The sequence below is a fragment of the Amblyomma maculatum genome, chromosome 2 (assembly GCF_055883805.1).
Source record: "Amblyomma maculatum isolate TAMU_Amacu chromosome 2, ASM5588380v1, whole genome shotgun sequence".
NCBI lineage: Eukaryota > Metazoa > Arthropoda > Arachnida > Ixodida > Ixodidae > Amblyomma > Amblyomma maculatum.
The window spans coordinates 71525091-71545417 of NC_139345.1; the positions used below are offsets into that span (position 1 = coordinate 71525091).

Sequence of the window (20327 nt, forward strand, 5' to 3'; positions counted from 1 at the left end):
CATCAGCAGCACTGTAATCACCAGCAGAGAAGTTTGCTGCACTGGTGGTGAAGGACATCTGGCACTGCCCTCTGAAAATTCCTCCTGACAATGTGCATAAAGAGGCAATATTACTCCCGCAAAGTTTCTGACCTCAACATCTATACGATGCCGGCTTGCCCTCGCTTAGGCCTTAGTTTTAAACACTTCGATAATGCTCATCTAGCAGGCATGATATGACGCCTTCAACGTCCAGTCAACGAATGGTACTATAAACACACAACGAGCTATATAAACGAGGCTTCGATGAAATGCATAGCGATGTCAAGTAGATTGTCATGAAAAACGTCAAGTAAGCACAGACTGTCATTTCCTAGTGAACACTAACTTATCCAACCGTCTAGCCTTTTGTGTTGCAATAACTACTAGGCCTCAAGACTTATCAGATTACTACTCGAGCACTCTAACCAACCTGTTGCATGTAACCCGTATCGAATATCGTCACCATCCTGCCGATGAGTGTCCTCATTCACTTTTCCGTCCTGAGATTGGCTGGCGCAAAGCTGCATGCTCAAGGCTGATTGTAATGGAATTGTCACCTAAGAACACTATGTGATAACAGGTGATACATGTACTTAAAACATATTATCTCCACGACTACCTGCCCGCAATAGCGGGCCGCTCTTTAGTTGCATTCTTAATTGGAGCGAAATCAACAGCACAAAACGACTATGGGCATCGTAACAATACTAGCAAAGGTTCTGTGCTTAGGGCAACTCAAGAGAGAAGTGTACCACTTGCAAAGGCAAAACTCATACCGGCGTTGAAAAGACGCGATGTGAAGAATCCGGCCCAACAAAAAGGATACCGAAAATAAAGCCGCAAACAATTGCTCGCATGCGGGAATAAATAGACCATGCCGTTCGCCAGGCGCTCCGTTCATTCTGCAGTCATCGGATGACTGATCCTGCACGTAACAAAGAGTCGAGGGAACCGGCTTCCTTATCACGAAACTCGCGCTGTGCTCTTGCAGCTACAAAGAAGCGGGAAAGCGCAGACGAGGTGGCCGAGTGGTTAAGGCGATGGACTGCTAATCCATTGGGCTCTGCCCGCGTGGGTTCGAATCCCATCCTCGTCGAATATTTTTTTCTTGCGACACGTTCTGCGAAAACAATCGAGCTATTTGATACAAGCACTGGCTGATGTCATCTCAGTACGGCAAGTTATTTGAGCACCAACTTCAGTTCAGTCGTGTCCGACTCTTCGTTACCCTATGGACCATATCACGCCCTGCTTTCCGGTCTTTCACTATGTTCCTAGCATCACATAACTTCATCTGCAGCGTTTCGAGGATACCATCTAACCATCGCGTTCGCTGCCTACCCCTTCTCCGGTGACCCTCAACCTTTCCCAACATCAAATCTTTCTCCAGCGACTTCTCAGCAAAGATGTCAGCATCACCCCACAAACTTCCGAGGTCGAAAGCGTTTACTATGCATATAGGGGGGGGGGGGGGGGGGGGGGGTGTACTGATACCTATTCGCATGGATTGCATTTTAATCCTTGCAGCATGCTTTCTCAGAAGTCGTTGCACACAGGAAGCTATTGAGTTAAGAGTTCCTTAGGTGCAGTGGCATATGCGAATGGAATTATGGGTATCATAAATATTTGTGCCCGTATACCTATACTGCAGAAAGTTGCGCGCAGAATAGTAGCAGAACGTTGTCAACTCAAGAACTCGCGAATAAATGCACATCCTTGCTTCGACAGCGGCCATGAATTAAAGGTTAAAACGTGAGAAGAGGTGTCTCGTATGACCCTTTTGTATAGTCATCATCAGTCTTATGCAGAACGCTTGAGCAGTGCCCTCCAGGCATCAATATCTGCTATCGGTAAACAGCTGGTGATTTTTTGGGAGCCCGTTAGTCATCTGACAAGCAAGTCTATGTGATTTACCAAATTTGTGAAATATTTCTTTTATAGAGCATATCAGCTGCGAGAAGGTACCAGTTCATTCTAAAGGCAATGCACTGATAAAGCGCTTTACACAAGGGCAGTGAAGACTGCATGTACGACGGCAAGCTTAGAAACACTATATCAGCAGTGTTATTTTGGGGGGGATTCGTGGCTGAGAAAATCAAGTTTATAATTTCGAAGTAAAACGCTGACATAGCTAATCACAACTCCAAATAGCTGCGGCCAACGGGCTATAGACTAAGCGTTTGTAATTGTTCCCAAGACCTCTCTGACTAGCGACAACCCGCAAGACCAGCGACAGCTGCTCTAGCGGGCTTTCAGGATCGTGGCGGCATATAGAGCCCTGCGGCATATGGAGCCCTGAACTGAGGGTTCCACTCATGAATGCAAGGACAATAGGAAATAACTTTCCCTCCTCCTCATTTCTCAAATACTTTTCTATACCCTTGAGAGGTGTTGTCATTATGCTCTCATACTAACCAATCGTTGTTATTATGTTATTAGCATATACCTATTTTGCAAAGACTTGGCGGCTGTGCCAGTCCTGGCGTTCCCAATACGCTGTGTCAATATCTCAGTGTCGCTCCCATATATAAGGGAAACACGAAAATGACTTTCTGGCTGCTTTCATTGAAGCACGCTTCGGAGTGTCATAAACGTGTTTTAACATTGAGTGTACACTTATGTTGGGCCCCAACAAGTTGCAACATAAATGAGTAGTCAAGAAAGAAGCTTATGCTGCGTAAACAGTAAATTAATGAGACACGATACAAGAAAACTGAATGTGCGAGTTAATATAAACGGCAACACGGCAACAGGGAGTTCAGTCACTGCGCAGTAACATGTTGCGATGACATAGGGACGATAACGATGGAACTAGAAGGGGAAAAGAAACAGAACCAGGAAAATCAGAAATCAGATGGCGGTGACACACCATCTACTCACACATAAAACCGAAGGAGCTAATTTAATATGCGCTTCCTGGTCTTTTTTCCCTGCCTTCTTCAGTTCGCGACGTTGCAGGCGCAGGCCAAACGGCCACCCTCGCAAATTATGTAACCGTAAAAGCAAAAGTGCAATAAAAATACCCAGTTAACAGCGCTCGCATTTCTGTACGCGCGATAAAATAGCGACAGAGGCATAAAATGTGGCAATGACGCACATATGAATTGCTGTGACGTATACGTAGGCGCGACGCAGTATGTTGTGGCGGCGAACTCGAATGTACCAGACGGGCATATAGTGGCAACATTATTATCACGGGTGACAGCAAGAATGCACTCGAAAAGAGAACGATCCTCATGCGGCACGTCGACAAGTGTACAACGCTGCATACTATTAGTGCTAGTATGCAATCATCCCTAGCTGCTTTTGCGACGTCACCATTCTTCAACACTTACGACATAAATTTGTTTTTCGTGGACACTTGAAATGACTATACTCTGATCCTATCGCCATAGTGTTACACAGTTCGCTCTATAATTTTCTACTACCTAAGGTCAGTACTAACTACAGAAAACAAGGCCTTCAATTTTCGTCCATATCATTTTGGAATTCTTCGAATTTCGACATTAAGCAAATTAATACACTTCCTTTGTTCAAGTTGAAATTCTAAAAATTCCTTCTTAATTTGTGATTTCTTTATTTATATTTTGTGTCGCTGAATTCGTAAGTGTTTTTGTACTTTTTTCTATATTCTATTTTTGTATCTAAATCTGTCGGCAATGCACTTTTTACTATGTATTTCGTTATTTATTTGCAGTGTTGCTTCATAAATTTTCTTACAATAGTATCATTCTTTATGTTTGCTATCGAAATCTATTACCATGGGAGGTCCCATCTGCGGTTTTGTACCATGGGATCTCTCGCTGTACGTTTTTGTTTTCGTTTTTTTATTCGAAAATAAACTTTCAAATTCAACTATATCATTCGCATTTTTCTACAATTTCAGTTTACTGATTCCTTCACCTGCAAATATTTTCATTTTTAATTGTCCCCGATGAAAATAGCATGTTTGCTTATTAAACATGCTGGAGAATAACTATAGGCATTTACATTCACAATCTAGCTCCCGCTCTTCCTCTCTAAGCTACTTCCAATGAGGCATCTTTTTCGTGTACGTTTTAGCGACAGTTTGGACGCTGTTGTTACCGCGCACAGTTTTACACGAAGCGTCATGTAGAGTTTCTTCCAATGGGGCCGTACATAACTGCTACCCCTTCTCAAACAATGGAAGATCCCGGTCGAAAATCATACCGCGAAGTGTTTGTGAGCAATGAGGACAGGGGCAGAAGGGGATAGGGAGGGATGCCCCGGGCATTTTATAAGAATTCAGGGCTGTGAAAAATGAGAAAATGAATAGTTTGCACGTTCTTCACTATAAGACCAAAAAGGCGGCAACGTACATGGTATGGTAGATAAATAGTAATAGATAAATAGACAAATAGCAATTGAAAACAGCGCTTGAGCAAAATACACGAGAACGAACCTAAGAAAAGGCTTTGAATGCAGCACGCACGTTGCAATGAAATCACGCGGCGGCGGCTCCCGCCGACGAGCGGGCTCCGCCACGAATTCGTTTTCCGTAAGCCGCAAGGTAAACGCAAAAATGTAGAAAGTACTCCTAAAGCTCCTGTTTCCATGCCGAGTTCCAACCTTAGCGCACGGCAGCGAAGACCAAACAAAAAGTAATTGAAAAACGAAGTACGGGCAGAAACAACTTGAGCCTTCCCCGCAGCAAAACATCAAGGTGTCTGAATCTCTTTGCGCCTCTCATGTCGGCGCGCGCAGCGACGACGACGTGAATGGTGTGCAGCATGCCACTGCGTGCCCCTGCATAACTACACACAGCGAGCGAGAACAGGTTGAAAACCTGACTCGAAGCGCTCCAGTAAGCGAGTCAAGAAAGGCAACTATTCTCGAAGAACAGGGAGCAACAACCACCTAAGCCTGCAGAGTCAAAGACCTTCGAGACGGCGGCGGCGGGCGTCTTGGCACCCTCTTTCCCCTCATCCTCTTCCATTTTCTCCATCGCTCTATTGTAGCGAAGCCGAGGAGCCACGCAGAGGCTTCATTCATCTCCGTATCACAAACTGCGCGTCCTTCTCTCCTTTTCTTTTTTTTTCTCTTTTGTTTATTTCGCGCGACAGCGGCTAGCTCTATCATCTTTCCGCACCGCGGCGTTAGTGATTTAGGTTTGGTTTGTTGGGTTTAACGTCCCAAAGCAACGCAGGCTATGAGAGACGCCGTAGTGGAGGACTCCGGAAATTTCGACCACCTGGGGATCTTAAACGTGCACTGACATCGCACAGCATACGGGCGACTTTGCTTTTCGCCTCCATCGAAAAGCGACCGCCGAGGCCGGGGTTCGATCCCGCGTCCTTGGGAACAGTAGTCGAGCATAGTAATAATAAAATAGTTGGTTCGCAGGAATAGAAAGGAGCAGTATCTGTCACACTTGTTTCTGCGGACACCTGAACTGCGCCGTAAGGGAAGGAAGGAAGGTGGGAGTGACAGTGGAGAGAAAGAGGAGCCGTAGTGGAGGGCTACGGAGTAATTTCGACCACCTGGGGATCTTTAACGTGCGCTGACAAAGCACAGCACACGGACGCCTCCGTAACCACTGCGCACCCCGGCGGGCGTTCGTAATTTAGTTGCTCTTTCTTTTCGTTTTTATTTTTTCGTAATTAGTGTTTCTGTTTCGAGCCCCGGGGTACTGTTTTAGGAGAGGAGATCCTTGGACGGCGATTCATTAACTACGATCCCGGCGACTTTGTGAGGGTTTAGACACCCGTTCGTCACAGTGGACACTCTGAAGAGTTATCGAGCTCATATTCCGGCCCATACCGAGTTGTCTGCCTCATTAGTGACTTTGCGAAGTTTTACCTACAATTCAAGCCCACTTACCGCAGAGAACAAAGCGTACAGACGATCTGCACTTTGTTTGGATGGAGCCCTACCACGAGTCCACGACCGACCGACCGACTGAACTGCCAACCATCCGCGTTTCTCTAGCTGTGCATGAGCACAGCACAATATGGTATAATAAGACCCGCTCATTACGAACTGATGTAAACGCAGACAGTAGCTCGACACGTGCGGCAGTTTGGTGTTGTTGCACTCGCCGCTAACGAGGGCTCGTTAGCGCTTGTTAATTGTGCATACTAAAGGCCATCCGTTTATGGCGAAATATGTAGTAGAATAAGGAATTATTTACGAAATAAATAAATAACCTTTAATTACTGATTATACCATAAAGATGCATTACTATCAAACGGACGATTTCAGGGTAAGTTAAACTGTGTAAAAAAGTGTTCGCTATTTGGTTGCGCGTCCTTTTTGTTCCTCACCAAATCGGCACCTTACACAGAGCGATCACGTGACCAGAGGGAGGAATGATGATGGTACCTTCTTTGAAGGGGAAAAGGCAGGCATTCCTTTGACTTTGATAGTGTTTACAGCTAGCTATCTTTCCTTTTGTTCTGAACATCAGGTACCCCAGCACTTTCACTCTATATTTTTTCTTAAGTCTTGAGAATGAATTCTGCCTGTGGCGTAAAATTGTGAGCACTTGCCTTGGACGTTTCTTATATCTTACACTCATTTATCGGCCCGTTCGGTCAATTCGCTATTCATTACAGATAAAGGACACGATTTCCTGGTACAACGGATAGAAAATTGCAATTAATGGTGAGAGATTAGTGTCTATGCGCCTAACAAGGAATAATATAACACGCGCCATTAAGTGACCTAATAAATAGAGAACTATTTGTGAGTTTGCATTTTACCAATATGTAGGTGAAATAAATGTGTCGCCGTTTAATTGAACTGATCATATAAACTATATATGTTCACCTACAAAAGATAATTAGGTACGGCACAAATTCAGAGGAACACCTGACAACGTTTCAAATGTGCATACATGCGTCAATTTTTAGACCGAAATTCAGATCATCATCATCATCAACTTGACTATAACCACTGCAGGGCGAAGGCCTCTCCCACATTTCTCCAACTAACTCGGTTCTGTGCTAGCTGCATCCACTTGACCACAGCGAACTTCTTAACCTAATCCGCCCACCTAATTTTCTGTCACCCCTTGCTACGCTTTCCTTCCCTTGGAATTCAGTTTATTACCCTAAGCGACCATCGGTTATCCTCTCTTCGCACTACATGTCCTGCCCATTTCTTCTTCTTGATTTCCACTAGAATCTCAGTAACTTGAGTTATGTCTCTGACCCACTCTGCACGCTTCCTGTCTCTTAATATTACCCCTATCATTTTTCGTTCCATAGCCCTCTGCGTTGTCCTCAACTTAAGTAGAACCCTCTTGGTTAGCCTTCAGATATGGGGATAAAATCTGGGGTCCGCACACAAGGAAACACACTCGATAAGTGGAAAATGCACCGAAGCATGCAGTGGCCTTTTATCTAGGACGAATGCTGACACACTGGCTTTCCGTCTTCTATATTGGTAGCCGATAAAATACAGCTCCTCCATATCAGGTGTCAAATTTCTCGACTAAATATTATTCGCTCATTGATCCACAGAAAATTTGCAATCCCTCCATAGCATTACGCATTAATTGCGCTCACCATCTCGTCCAACCGGCCGCAAGCATAATTACATGTTTAGAGCTTAGGGTCCAACTAAGGCCAAAATAAATGTTTACATTTTTTAAGAGCTATCGCCGATTCAAACTGGCTGCCTGAAGAAATGTTTGAAAGTGAAGATTTTAGAAACGCCGTCGCAGCATTGTGCATCAACTTTTTTTTTTTTTATTCATGTCTTGTTGGCCTCGTTTACCAGCAGTTTTATATTCTGACCACCGACTGCCTCTTATAAACTTGGATTTCTATTGAAACTATATAATGCCGTTACGAACATTGTCTACAGCTCTTGCCCACCCTGCTTGGACTGCATGATGTCTGTTGAAACAATATTATGCTGCTATGAACATTGTCTACAGCCCCTGCTTGCCTTGCTTGGACTGCATGATGTCTGCTAGCTGTATTGTGAAAGGCGGCCAATGGTCTGATGCGACGAGCTGCGTAAACAGAATGCGATCTGAGGCATATAATTTTTATTTTATTTCTTCTTTATTGATTTTTCATTTGATTCTTTTATTTCTCCCTGCACTTAATTTCCTAAAGTTGCGCCAATTAATTTCTCCTTTCATTACCGGGTTTTTACGCCCACAACCGGATTTTATCTCCTAAGTTTCGAGCGCTTACACTGCGCTAGCTGGTTTAAGGCTACCTACCTAACAATTTTCATGCTTTGACCTTTTGTTGCACTGTACACATTTGACCTTTGGCACATTGAGTAAGGTCGACTGGTTATACATGTGTTCACTTTTGAAGCTTCTCACCGCTGCGCCGGTCTCTTGCGCCGTTAAGCTTCTATCAACCTCCGCCGATGCAAGTTTTCCCCCTCGCCTCTCGTCGGGGGCGGTTCTTGCACCCGGCTCGCGCTCGGTTCTCTGCAGGCCCCGGAGGCTACACTTGGTGGCCGCGCACAGACACACACCCCGGCACCGCAGACAAAAAATTACGGCCGATTTGCATTGTTAATCAAATGCGGAGTAGGTGCTTAGCACTGCTTAGGCATGGTGGTAAGCACAAGATGCTTCACGACGCGACGAGCGGAGCCGAGGTCCAGGGGCACCGCGCATGCACGTCTGCTGTACGTGAAGGCTGAGGAGTGACTGTTGCGAGGAGGGAGATGCCGAAGTTGAGGACGCGCGAGCGACACATGACATGCTCACTCCGGAGTAACACACGCTTGTGCAACGCTGCCCAGTGACAGCTGCCACGTCCGCAAACTGACACGCCTCTCTCTCACTGGGTGCATCTATGCGGCCGCTCCGCCCATCAGTGTTAAGACGCGCGATGCGGGTGTCACCACTTCCCTTTCCTTCTCTTCAAGTTCGAACGGAGACGGATGAACACAGAGAGAGAGAGAGCGGTTTGTGCTGCACCTGTGCGGCCGCTTACGCCCCGTCAATGCAGAGCCGCGGGACGCTCGCGTCGTCACCTTCTCTTTCTCCACTTCAAGTTCACGAAGAGAGGGAGAGAGTGAGCGGCTTCGGACAGACATCGGCAGAATCCTTGATTGAGGCTATTAGTGCTAGGAACTAAAAGTATGCCCTTTGTATAAAGCCATCATAGACAAATGCGAAGTTTCTTTTATAGCGCGTGCTTTTCACTCAGATGCTTCCAGAGCCGCGTAAAACCATAATATATCGCTGCTGCAAGCCCGCCCTCTCAGGGTTTTCCTTTCGCAGCTTGTTTACCTATTTCATTCACAAAACCACTGGAATGCGTCTAAGTGAGCTATACTTTAGAAAAGGCAGAATCGCCTTGCTCTTAAGGCTAATACCGCACAGATCGTGTCTGGAACAAGGAAAAAATGACGACTAAGTTGCTGCTTAACGCGAACAATTCCGTGAAAGCTTGTCCTTGAAAGACGGCGAAGAGCGAAGTAGAGAAGACGGCTACAAGAAGGAACGCCTAATGTAGGTGCGTGCGGATGTATAATATATGTGCGTGCTTGACGGTTATAACAGCGCCAGACAGTATGCCGCGGAGCCGGAGTCAAAGATGTGGCACCGAAGATTCTGTGTCTGGCGGCCGGACACGAAGGAAGGGGCTGCGAAAGATTGTGAAATACGCTAGCCTCCCGAGGACGGATGGCAGGAGATGGGGTACACTTGAAACGCAAACACGTAAACACACTAGACTGGCTAATGCCGCTACAGTTGATAATTTATGGCCAAAGAATGTGTCGGAGCGTCAGTACTGCAACGTACCGGTCGCTCATCTTACATACTCGCAGTTCTGCACGCAAGATTAGAGACTACAATATGGGACCGAGCTGCAGGCGTGCGTGAGCTCTCTAAAACAGCTTTTTGCTGTAAACTCTGAAAAAAAAATCATAAAACGGTTCCTGGAAGATGACGGAACGCAAGGGACGCTCCAAAAATGGGAGAAAAAATTCTATCAACGCGAATGTCCACGCCACTACAAGGTTAAAAGAGGGACGCAGTGATCTAAATGGCGCCTCCTGTTACTGCATACATCTTGGTTGCAGAGTCGGCCGTTTCCTCGACCGCTAGCTCTAAAAATGCAGGAATCCGCCATGGCGCCTTCGGAAGCTATTCGCCTGCGAGGAGCCCAAACGAAACCGACTTTGCAGTTCTCTTTGTACATTTTAGTTTTACAATTAGGTGATCAAATATATTATTCAACTTTAAGACTAATGATTTCGCTCACCTGTAAAACAATCTGAACGTTTTTGTTCTAATAACGCATGCTACCACGATCAGGGAGCGCTCCACACACGAGTGCCTCTACTTAAGCTCTGCTCACACGTCTACTGCTTAGAGCCTACGTACCTGGAATGACGATGAAACCTCTTTTCTCCCAAAAATGGGGGATCCTGGCCCGCCTAGACGCGTCTTTGTCTTCGCGCTGTTGCTGCCCTAATATCATTCAAATCCCGCCGTTGTTACCGTCGCCATCCAGACGGTCATAGAGCGCCTGCCCACGCAAGAGGATTAGCCAGTCATCGGGAGTCGTATGTACATGACAAAGTAAGAATCATGTCGTTTGTTACCAGGAACCAATTATTTCCCTCCTTCTTTTCGTCCCAACGCCCATCGAATGCTCAGTCAGGTTACTTCCACTTCGTAGCGCTCGGTCTTTCCCTCGCAAACGGTCTTTCTCAGAATCTCCCGCAAAAGCTGTAACATTTATGAGCCCATCGATCCCTTATCGTTGGGCGGCCACAGCAGCGTGACGAATATCGCAAGAAGAAAAGGACACGACGACGAACGGCCGCTGGTGGCCCTTTTTTGCTGAAGACAATGGCCAAACCTTGAACGGCTCGGTGGCGCCGACAACTTAAGCCTGCAGTCACACGGCGAAGGACGAAAGCGGATTAAGAGTTTCCGCTTCGCACTGCGTTGCGCAAGCCAACCATCTCGTCTCGTGCTTCACACGTCGCTGCAGCTTACGTATACGCGACGGCCTCTAGCGCCGAGCCAGAGCCGGCAACGAGGGCCGAGACAGGGATTCGTGTCCGGCTGGGCGAGTATAAGAGCCCTGAGCGGCGTCAAACTTGTAAACTTGCGCGCGAGTTGCGGTGCGTTAGCAAAACAGTGCTGAAGCGGTAATCCTCGATAATATGCGTTCCTTTCGCAGTTTGCTCTTCTGGCTCGAAACAAATCACACCATAAAACGTGAAGCTTCGTTATGTTTCTCTCGAAATCGTTGTGAAAAATGGCAGAGAAACTGAACACACAAAAGAGAGTCAGAATTGAGCTTGCGAGATAGAAGGCGAATCTGTAAACAATTCCTAGTAACGGTATTTAAACGCCGAAAAGGGTGAGGAGAGAAGAAAGAGCCTTACTCTTTAGAGTTAACGAGAATTCCTCGCTAAGTGGGCACGCTATCGCTTCAGCCACGCTTAAATGCGGCCATGGATTTTAAACACTGGATCCGCGCGGTAGTTCGTGGTTAGCGGGGCACGATTACTGATCTCGGTGATCCGAATTCGATACCGATCGCGGCATTGCGTTTGGATGGAAGCAAAATGCAATAGGCCATGTGTACTGTGCGATATTAGTGTTACTTAAGGAAGCCCAGATGATCGAAGTTACCCGAAGACCTCCACTATGCAGTCTCATGCAGCCTGAGTCACTTTCGGACGCTAGATCCCGTAAACCATAAACCATTTTCCCACAATGCTGGGTGCACATTGGTGAAATGTGTGTGAGCAAAGAAAATTAAGACGCGAATCGTGAACATACATGAGTATAGCTACGCGATGTAGAAGCCAAAAACTTCTACTGTATGTTCTAAAAAAAAAACTACGGACGCACAAGTTGCACAATTAGAATTTTAAGCATACGCAAATAACGCATGTCACCTTCAACCATGTCACTTTCCGAGAACAGCACAAAACCAGACACGGTGTAACGTTACCTTGCGGTCAGAAAGTGCGTCAAGACGTGCATACTTCCGAATGTTCCTCAGTTAGACTAACGCTCAAAGTCGTACTGGCTAAGGAGCACATGATTTATTAAGGAAGACGCAGCGGGAACCAGACACACTGTCATTTCTCTCTCTTTCCTACTATTCTCGCCCTTGTGTTTGGCAACCGCGCAAGAGCAGCTCGGCAGGAGATGAGGAAACGAACAGAACAAAAATGAAGCCGCTCCACGCTTTCATTTTCCAGTCGCGCAGTGAATCTTCTTTAGGCCTACCCTGTCGTGCTTGATACTCAGCCAGAAACGAGACCAGCCCTGGCGCGACGTACTATCCTTGAGCGCTGTACAGATGCGACCAGACATTGGAGACAATTGAAGGCGAGCGTGGGCTGTGCTGCAATGTATACACACTGTCGCGCTGTCATTAATGAAGGAACAAGAATTGTGCAAAGCCGAGTCAGTGTGTTCATCCACACCGGAAGCTTGGAAGAGTACTAGGGCGTGCAACTTAGTGCCAAAGAGAAACTCTAAGCAACGGACTAGAATAGCTGCAAACTAGCTCGGCTGGGGGACGAGAGAAGCGGCCCCTAAATCATTCGGAGACTACTGCGTCTTGCGCGCGTTCTGAACGTGCTCCGAATGCAAAGCATGCATCCGCCTTTCATTACAGGAATGCCGTTCAGCGGTTTCGCAACCACGTCCTTAAAGCGAACAAGTTAAATTTTATGCAAATTTTATCCGACGATTGCAGGTCAGGACTACCGATCAAAAGCTGTGCGTTCGTGAGAGGGCCGCCGCAAGAACGGCGAAAATCACACCTTGATTACGAGTACCTTCCTGGGGACAGGTAGGTCACCGCTGCTTGCGGCTGGGGCTAGCCTGCCACAGAATTTTTATTTGTTGTAGGCCGTCATTGCACCCGCCACCGTTTAGGTGGTGGATGCGGCGTGCGTCTTTGTCTCCCTCTTCCTTTTCTTTCTTCTCTATTTTCTCTTCTGTCTGCACGAGGCAGCGGAGGTGGCTCAGCTACAGAGCCAGTAGCAGGCCCGTGCATTTTCTTTTCCAATTCTTCCTACAGCCACAGCCACAACAACAAACCTGATAACCACTTTTCTAGCTCTTATAACGCTGCATGCGCCAACCGAATGCATGCATTCGATTAACGCATGCATTAACGTGTCGGTGGTCTGTGGTGCAGCACACCAACGACACCCACGCGCGTGCCACGAAAGTGCGAAAATGGTGCGTCACCCGCAATCGTGTCCCCTAGACACCGTCCAACACTACGTGACCAGCTCTCACAGTATTGTGGGGTTCCCAGAGAAAGCATAGAGTGAGTGACGTAACAGTTCAAGCTCCACCCACCCCTATCGGCACCGAAAGCAGTGAAAGAGCTTCACTGCTTAGTCATTTCAGGCGGTTTTCTCTATTGCGGTAAAAAAAAAAAAATCAACCTGAGTGAATCTGTGCGGTTTTGTGGCATTTTGGTTTTACCCAATTTATTCTGTCTGCCCCATGGTTGGAATCATTGTGTTAGTGGTAAAAACATACGGGCACAAAGAACACGATAAACAAGGAATACCAGCTAGACTGTAACTAGTTTTACTGTACACATGCATGATATATATATATATATATATATATATATATATATATATATATATATATATATATATATATATATATATATATATATATATATATATGTATATATATATATATATATATATATATATATATATATATATATATATATATATATATATATATATATATATATATATATATATATATATATATGTTTGTTTGTGGGGTTTAACGTCCCAAAGCGACTAAGGCTATGAGAGACGCCGTAGTGGAGGACTCCGGAAATTTCGACCACCTGGGGTTCTTTAACGTGCACTGACATCGCACAGCACACGGACGCCACTCCGTTTCGCCTCCATCGAAACGCAGCCGTATATATATATATATATATATATATATATATATATATATATATATATATATATATATATATATATATATATATATATATATATATATATATATATATATATATATATATATATATATATATATATATCTTTGAAGTTTTAGCGAAACTTCCATAGGATCCATTACTGAGCTAGTTCGGATCACGAGCTTTTACTTTGCGACGGTATTGTGAACCTTAACGAGAAAATAACTCCATGACCTATAACTGACAGCAGCGACATTATATTGGCGGTCTGCACAAAGCCGCTCTCGGACAGCAACAACTCTAGCCGCACAAAAAGCGACCCCACGGCATCGGGTTGAGTAAGTCAGCGTTCTCGGCAACTCGAGAGCCCGCAGCAACATCGACATATTCCTCCTCGAGTCTAGAGAATTGCAGGGTTTTTTATCCGCACCCTCCTGAATATGATGGTTAAATCTTTTCTGCGATATCGGTCTGTAATTATTCGCCCTACGTCTCTGGTTAGAGACCATGTACGGGAGAAAGGCACTGGGAGAGGGGTTACGCTCGTCCATCGCAGGCTGGAAAGGGCGTTAGGAGAAGGAAAGAGTAGAGGCAGCGAGAAAAGAAAGGAGAGGAGAGAGAGAGATAACCGAAACAACCCGATTCGGCCCGCAAGTGTGCCATGGTCGAAGCGCGTCGGCCATCGCTCATCGTCAATTGTGGCCGCCGCGGACAGAAGATAGACCTACCGCCCGGAGTAACGGGATTCCCGCACGAAGACGCGAGCCGAGGTCGTTCGTCACTGGCGCCCGCATCTGCGGGCTCCCGCGGGGCGCCGAGGTGTCCACGTACAGCGGAGCTTCGCGCGCGCGAAGACTTGTGCCGCTGATCTACGAATACGTATATATAGCGTCGAAGGAGAGGCCGACCGTGTGCTGAATCAGCTGTTTCGGCCGCACAAGGTGAAGTGAGAAAGTAAGGCACTTGTTAAGGACATCGCTGCCGTGCTGACCCGAAAGACGGTGATGCTGAGCATGGCACTTTTTACATGACACCAGAAAACATCGCGAAAAAGTTTACTACAGTGACACGCCACACACTGCTTATTTTGTTGCCATTCCTATGCGCAAGCACTAAAGCCGACAAGTTCTTGCAAGGAACTCTAGTAATTGATTGATTAATCGACTGATTGTTCGATTGATTGATTGCGGCAGTGACATTGGCTTCTGCAACTTTCCAGACTTTCTTTGCATTCAAGAAAACAAAAATCACTGTGGGGAGAATAAGCATGGCTTGAACCTAGTGATAGAGCAGAAGCTGTGAGCGATGCAGCGATAGCCTCATACCACCCGCTTTCAAACTGCTGTTTTTTTTTCATATATTTAATTTAAATTAGGTTTTGAGGAAACGAAGGAGCCTTATACTTTTGAGTGGACGTCAGGGAATTGTGGACACCAAATCACGTCGAGATCATGTTCTCAGATTTTTGTTCTTGTACATTATACATTAGTTTATAAGAAAAAAGTCGTGGCATCTGTCTTCGACCTTCAAGGTCGTTCAAGGTGAAAATCCCGTGATGCTGACGGCTAGTAAATTAGGTTTTGGCAATAGGGACGCACACCTACACCAAACCAAATCAAGGTCATTTTATAAAAAATTTTCTTGTATATTGTGCTTTGGTTTATAAGAAAGGAAAGGCGCAGTATCTGTATTTGACCTTCAAGGTTGTTCTAGGTCACATCGCCCAACCAAGGGCTGCCTCTAAGATAATTGGTTCATAGGAAAGGAAAAGTGCACTATCAGTTGGTTGGTTGCGACCACCGTTAGGTTGCTGAAGGCAGAATGAAAAGAAAATGCACGGACCTGCAACTGACTCTGTAGCTGAGCCACCTGATTGATTGATTTATAGGAAGGGAAAGGAGCGGTAACTGTCTCACTTGTTTTCTGTGGACACCTCAACCGCGCCGTAGGGAAGAGAGGAAGGTGGGAGTGAAAGTGGGAAAAAAGAAAGAGGAGCTGTAGTGGAGGCTAAGGAGTAATTTCGACCACCTGGGGATCTTTAACGTGCGCTGACACAGCACACGGACGCCTCTTCGTTTCGCCTCCATCGAAACGCGGCCGCGGCGGTCGGGTTCGAACACGGGAACTCCGGCACAGTAGTCCGGCGTCTTGGCGGGGCAGGAAAGGAAGACACAGTATACATTTTGGTCAAGGCCACGAAATCGTGGACACCCAAATTGAATTAGGTCAAGGTCATTTGAACGGCAAATTTAATGTCGCACGAAGACCTGCTCTGGTTTATAAGAAAGCTAAGGCGCAGTATCTGCCAAGGTCCCTTCAAGGTGAAAACAGGCGCTACGCTGAAGTGGACCCCCTGCCGTAGTGAAACTCGGGAGGTGTGAAGGGTGGCTGTTCCTGGCTACGGGGCTGGGACGGTAGGTCAACGCCGCTTGCGGCGGGGGCTAGCCAGTCACCGAAGTTGATCTGTTGTAGGCCGTCATTGCACCCGCAACCGCTTAGGTGGTGGATGACGGCTGTTGCGGCACGCGTCTTTCGCTCACTCTTATTTTTTTTCCTTGTCAGCCTAATCCCGAAGCGTGAAGACCTTCAATCTTTTATTGATTATAGTTAAGCGGACATCATTCTGCTCAGGGAAACACGGCTACACCAGGACATATACGACCACGAAATTTTACCTTACAGTGCCAACTTAACATTGCATCGTCGCGATCCGCAGGATAAAAGAGGAGGAGGTGTATTTTTAGCCGTTAGAAGCTCCTTATCATAATCATCACTCACCTTCCATGACGACACCATCGAACTATCATGGATCTGCGTGCAATTTGTACAGCTATAAAAGTATCTTTCGGTATCTGCTACCGTCCTCAAGAAAATAATCCGTCATTCAGCAATCAACCTTCACCTATCATTGAAGCTAGTTTGAACCAAGTTGCCCAACGCCCCTATATTTCTTTTCGGAGATTGCAACTATCCGACCATCAACTTGCCTCTGCTATCAGAACTTCATAAGTCATCATCAAACGAGGTAACGCAGTTTCTAGAGTTAGTTTTGGATTTCAACTTACATCAGGTTATAACATGCCCTAGACGGGGCGGCAATACTCAGGATCTATTGCTCACATCTAGCCCGGATGCCATTAAAAGTATAAACTTATTACCCGGCTTCAGCGACCACAGCCTTCTTCATATATGCATAGCACCACCTATCAAAAATCGGGAGTGGAGGTTTCCGAACGTCTGAAGCTAGCGCTCTTCCACTTTTCTGGATTTTATATCGCTGTGAGCTATTTGTGATCTCTACATCCTTCGGGATGGCGGGCGCACGACCCCTGCGCCCACCCGCCACCATCGAACAGGCTACAGCGTACTCGACGGGTCACCTTGACGTCGCGGACGTGGAGCTTCCAGACTCGGCAGATGACTCCACCGTGACAGAGATGGATTCCGACAACAGCTACACGCCTGTCCAGTCGCGCCGCCTGAAAAGAAAGCTGCGCCGAACATCAGTAATGAGTGAGACACCAAAGAAGAACGCTGAAAAGCAAGGGATCTTCTCCGTGGCCTTCGTACCAACAACGGCAACGGCGAATCTGAATGTGATAAACAGACAGCACCTGACGCAGTTTTTCGACCAGCTGGTTCCCGGTGAAGTTGACGAAGTCAGAATTAATCCCTGGAAGAATGTCCTGACCGTGGATGTCAAATCCCAGGCAACAGTGGACAAGCTGAAAGGAATTGGTGCGCTAGGCAACATGCCGGTCCGTTCCTTCCTTGCACATGGGAAAAAGACTACTGCAGGTGTAATCAGCGACGTTGACCCCGAGATAAGTGAAAGCGATCTCTGCACGCTGATCAAATCTACGGCGCGCATTGTGGATGTTCATCGATTCGGCCGCTCAAAGTGCGTTAAATTAGTCTTTGAAACTGAATCCCTCCCATCCCACGTCAAAGTGGGCTATGTGAGGCACCCAGTTCGGATGTATGTTCCAAGACCTGTTCAGTGCCACAAATGCCACAAGATCGGACATGTGAGCGCCGTTTGTCGAAACGAGGTATCCTGCCGTCGATGCGGCGGTACGCATCCTCATGACGCATGCGAGACGGAGACTGTCAGGTGTTCTAACTGCTCGGGTGCCCATGAATCGACGGCTAAGGACTGTCCTAAAATTCGGGATGAAAAACGTATACTAAAAAAGATGGTAAGAGATAACTCGACTCATCAAGAAGCGGCCGCGTCTATTCGTCGTCGCAAGCACCGTTCCCGACGCCGGCACAAGGAATCGGAAGGCAAGCCTAGCCTGGATAAGTCAACTTCAGAGTTAACGTCAGCTCAGGTGCCACAACAGATTGAGTCTAATCCCGCTAAGAGTACTCTTGCTGTAATGTCGCAGACAGTGTCACATGCCAAGGATCAGACAGAGGCTGTTGTATTACCCGCCTCTGATGCTGAGTGGCCAGCTCTACCATCAAAGGCCAACGCCAGGCCTAATCCCAGTTTGGTTGCCACACGTACTGAAAATTCTGACAACCCCGACAGCCAGCAGGTAAAAGAAATGCTGAAACAGCTGGTTCGTTCAATGCGGGTGCTGCTCTCCAGCATCAACACGCAAACAGCAAAGTTTGCTGTTCAGTTTTTGGACGCATTTGAGCCGCTCTTGGCGGCATTGCAATAATTCACAATGGCGCAACAAACTAACCCCACCTCTGTGACGATGCACTTGCGCCGCAGTGTTGTGATGCAATGGAATGCCCGAGACCTGCGTGGTCGGCTGAGTGACTTCCGACAGCGGGTACAGAAGTACCGCTTTCCTGTGATTGTGATCTGTGAGCCCAACATGCCGGCTGCTTTCCGCCTTTCTGGATATGTTCTGCTATGGTCTAGAGAAGCAAACGAAACAAGCAAAGTGCTGGTATGTGTACGCCAAGACATTGCGCACGTCCGCCATGCTCTGCAGCCCCACAACACGAACCACTACATTTGTTTGACGTTAACCCTGAAAGGACGAGTATGTTCTGTAATTGGCGCTTATATTCCACCGAGGGATGGCTTGGACAAATCATATCTATTTTCAACAATCCAGTGTTGTGCAGCTCCTCGTATTATTGTGGGGGACTTTAATGCTCACCACCCTCAGTGGGGTAGTGCAATAATGAGCAATAGAGGAAGAGACCTGGCAGACTTTATGCATACGCAAGATCTCGTCAATATAAACGACGGCTCACCGACGTTTCTACGCGGAACAACCTACAGCAGCTGCTTGGATGTGGCGTTTGTTTCCAGAAACCTCCATCCCTCCGTTTCTTGGTGTAGTGATGTGGAAACACATGGGAGTGATCATATACCAACGTACATATGCATCAAGTGGTTTGCACCTGCCACTTCACCTCGTGTGCAATACACAGACTGGCCCGCCTTTAGGGCAGCGGTGGAGACTTCCAGCGTGGACCTCCAGTCACCATCTCAAATAGAGGGACTCATTACTTCCTCTCTCAGTGAGAACACTCGCTATGTTAGTGTGCCGGTGTCAGTCTCCAGCATCGACGTGGAATTCGAGCGGCTTCGCGCGATCCGTCGGCGGGCTGAAAGGAAGTACAGAAGAACGAAATCCGCGCAAGATCTCGCACTTTCTCGCCGAGCTAAACGTCAAGTTTTGCGTCACCTGGAGAGGTTAGGACGACAACGTTGGAGACAGTTCTGCTCATCACTGGATCCCCGTAAGCCCCTGTCGCGTATCTGGCATGTTGCGAGAAGCTTGCGCACACCTCCGCGAGAAAGGCACCCTTTTCGTGCCCTGGCCCTTTACCAACGCCGCAATGAAGTTGACGTAGCTGAAGATTTTTGTAAAATGGTTGTGGGCACAAACCAGGCACAGTTACCAATTTCAGAGGTTTTTGCACCACCTTCGCCGAATGATCAATACGACGTGCCCTTTACAATAGCTGAATTAGACGCCGCTCTTGCTTCTTGTCGGCATTCATCTGCACCTGGTCCTGACGGGATTACTTATTCAACCTTATCGAACCTAGGCAAGGATGGTAGAACTGCACTACTTAATTATTTTAATGATATATGGGTTTCTAGTACTGTTCCTGAACACTGGAAAATTAGCCGCCTGGTTGCTCTTTTGAAGCCTGGAAAGCCTCCTCTCGAACTTACCTCATACCGGCCAGTTGCCCTAGCAAGCTGTGTTGGAAAAGTTATGGAGCGCATGGTGCTGGCAAGACTTGAGTGGTATCTAGAGAGTAATGATCTTTATCCTAATATGATGACTGGATTTCGCCGCGGACGCTCTTCCATTGACAGCGTCATCGACCTTGTGGCGACAGTAGAACACGAAAAGCGTCACCGTCGACTAGTAGCTGCTGCATTTTTAGATATAAAGGGAGCTTACGACAACGTCCTCCATGAAGCTATTC

General features: G+C 46.9%; 1 protein-coding gene and 1 non-coding gene across 3 annotated transcripts in view; one reads left to right on the top strand and one right to left on the bottom strand.

Moving 5' to 3' along the window:
- The window catches only part of Pka-C3 (Protein kinase, cAMP-dependent, catalytic subunit 3), a 165366-nt gene that overhangs the window by 114466 nt on the left and 30573 nt on the right, over positions 1-20327 (bottom strand). The window lies entirely within an intron of this gene.
- Positions 1036-1117, top strand: TRNAS-GCU (transfer RNA serine (anticodon GCU)). The gene has a single exon. It is a non-coding gene; the product is annotated as a tRNA-Ser (tRNA).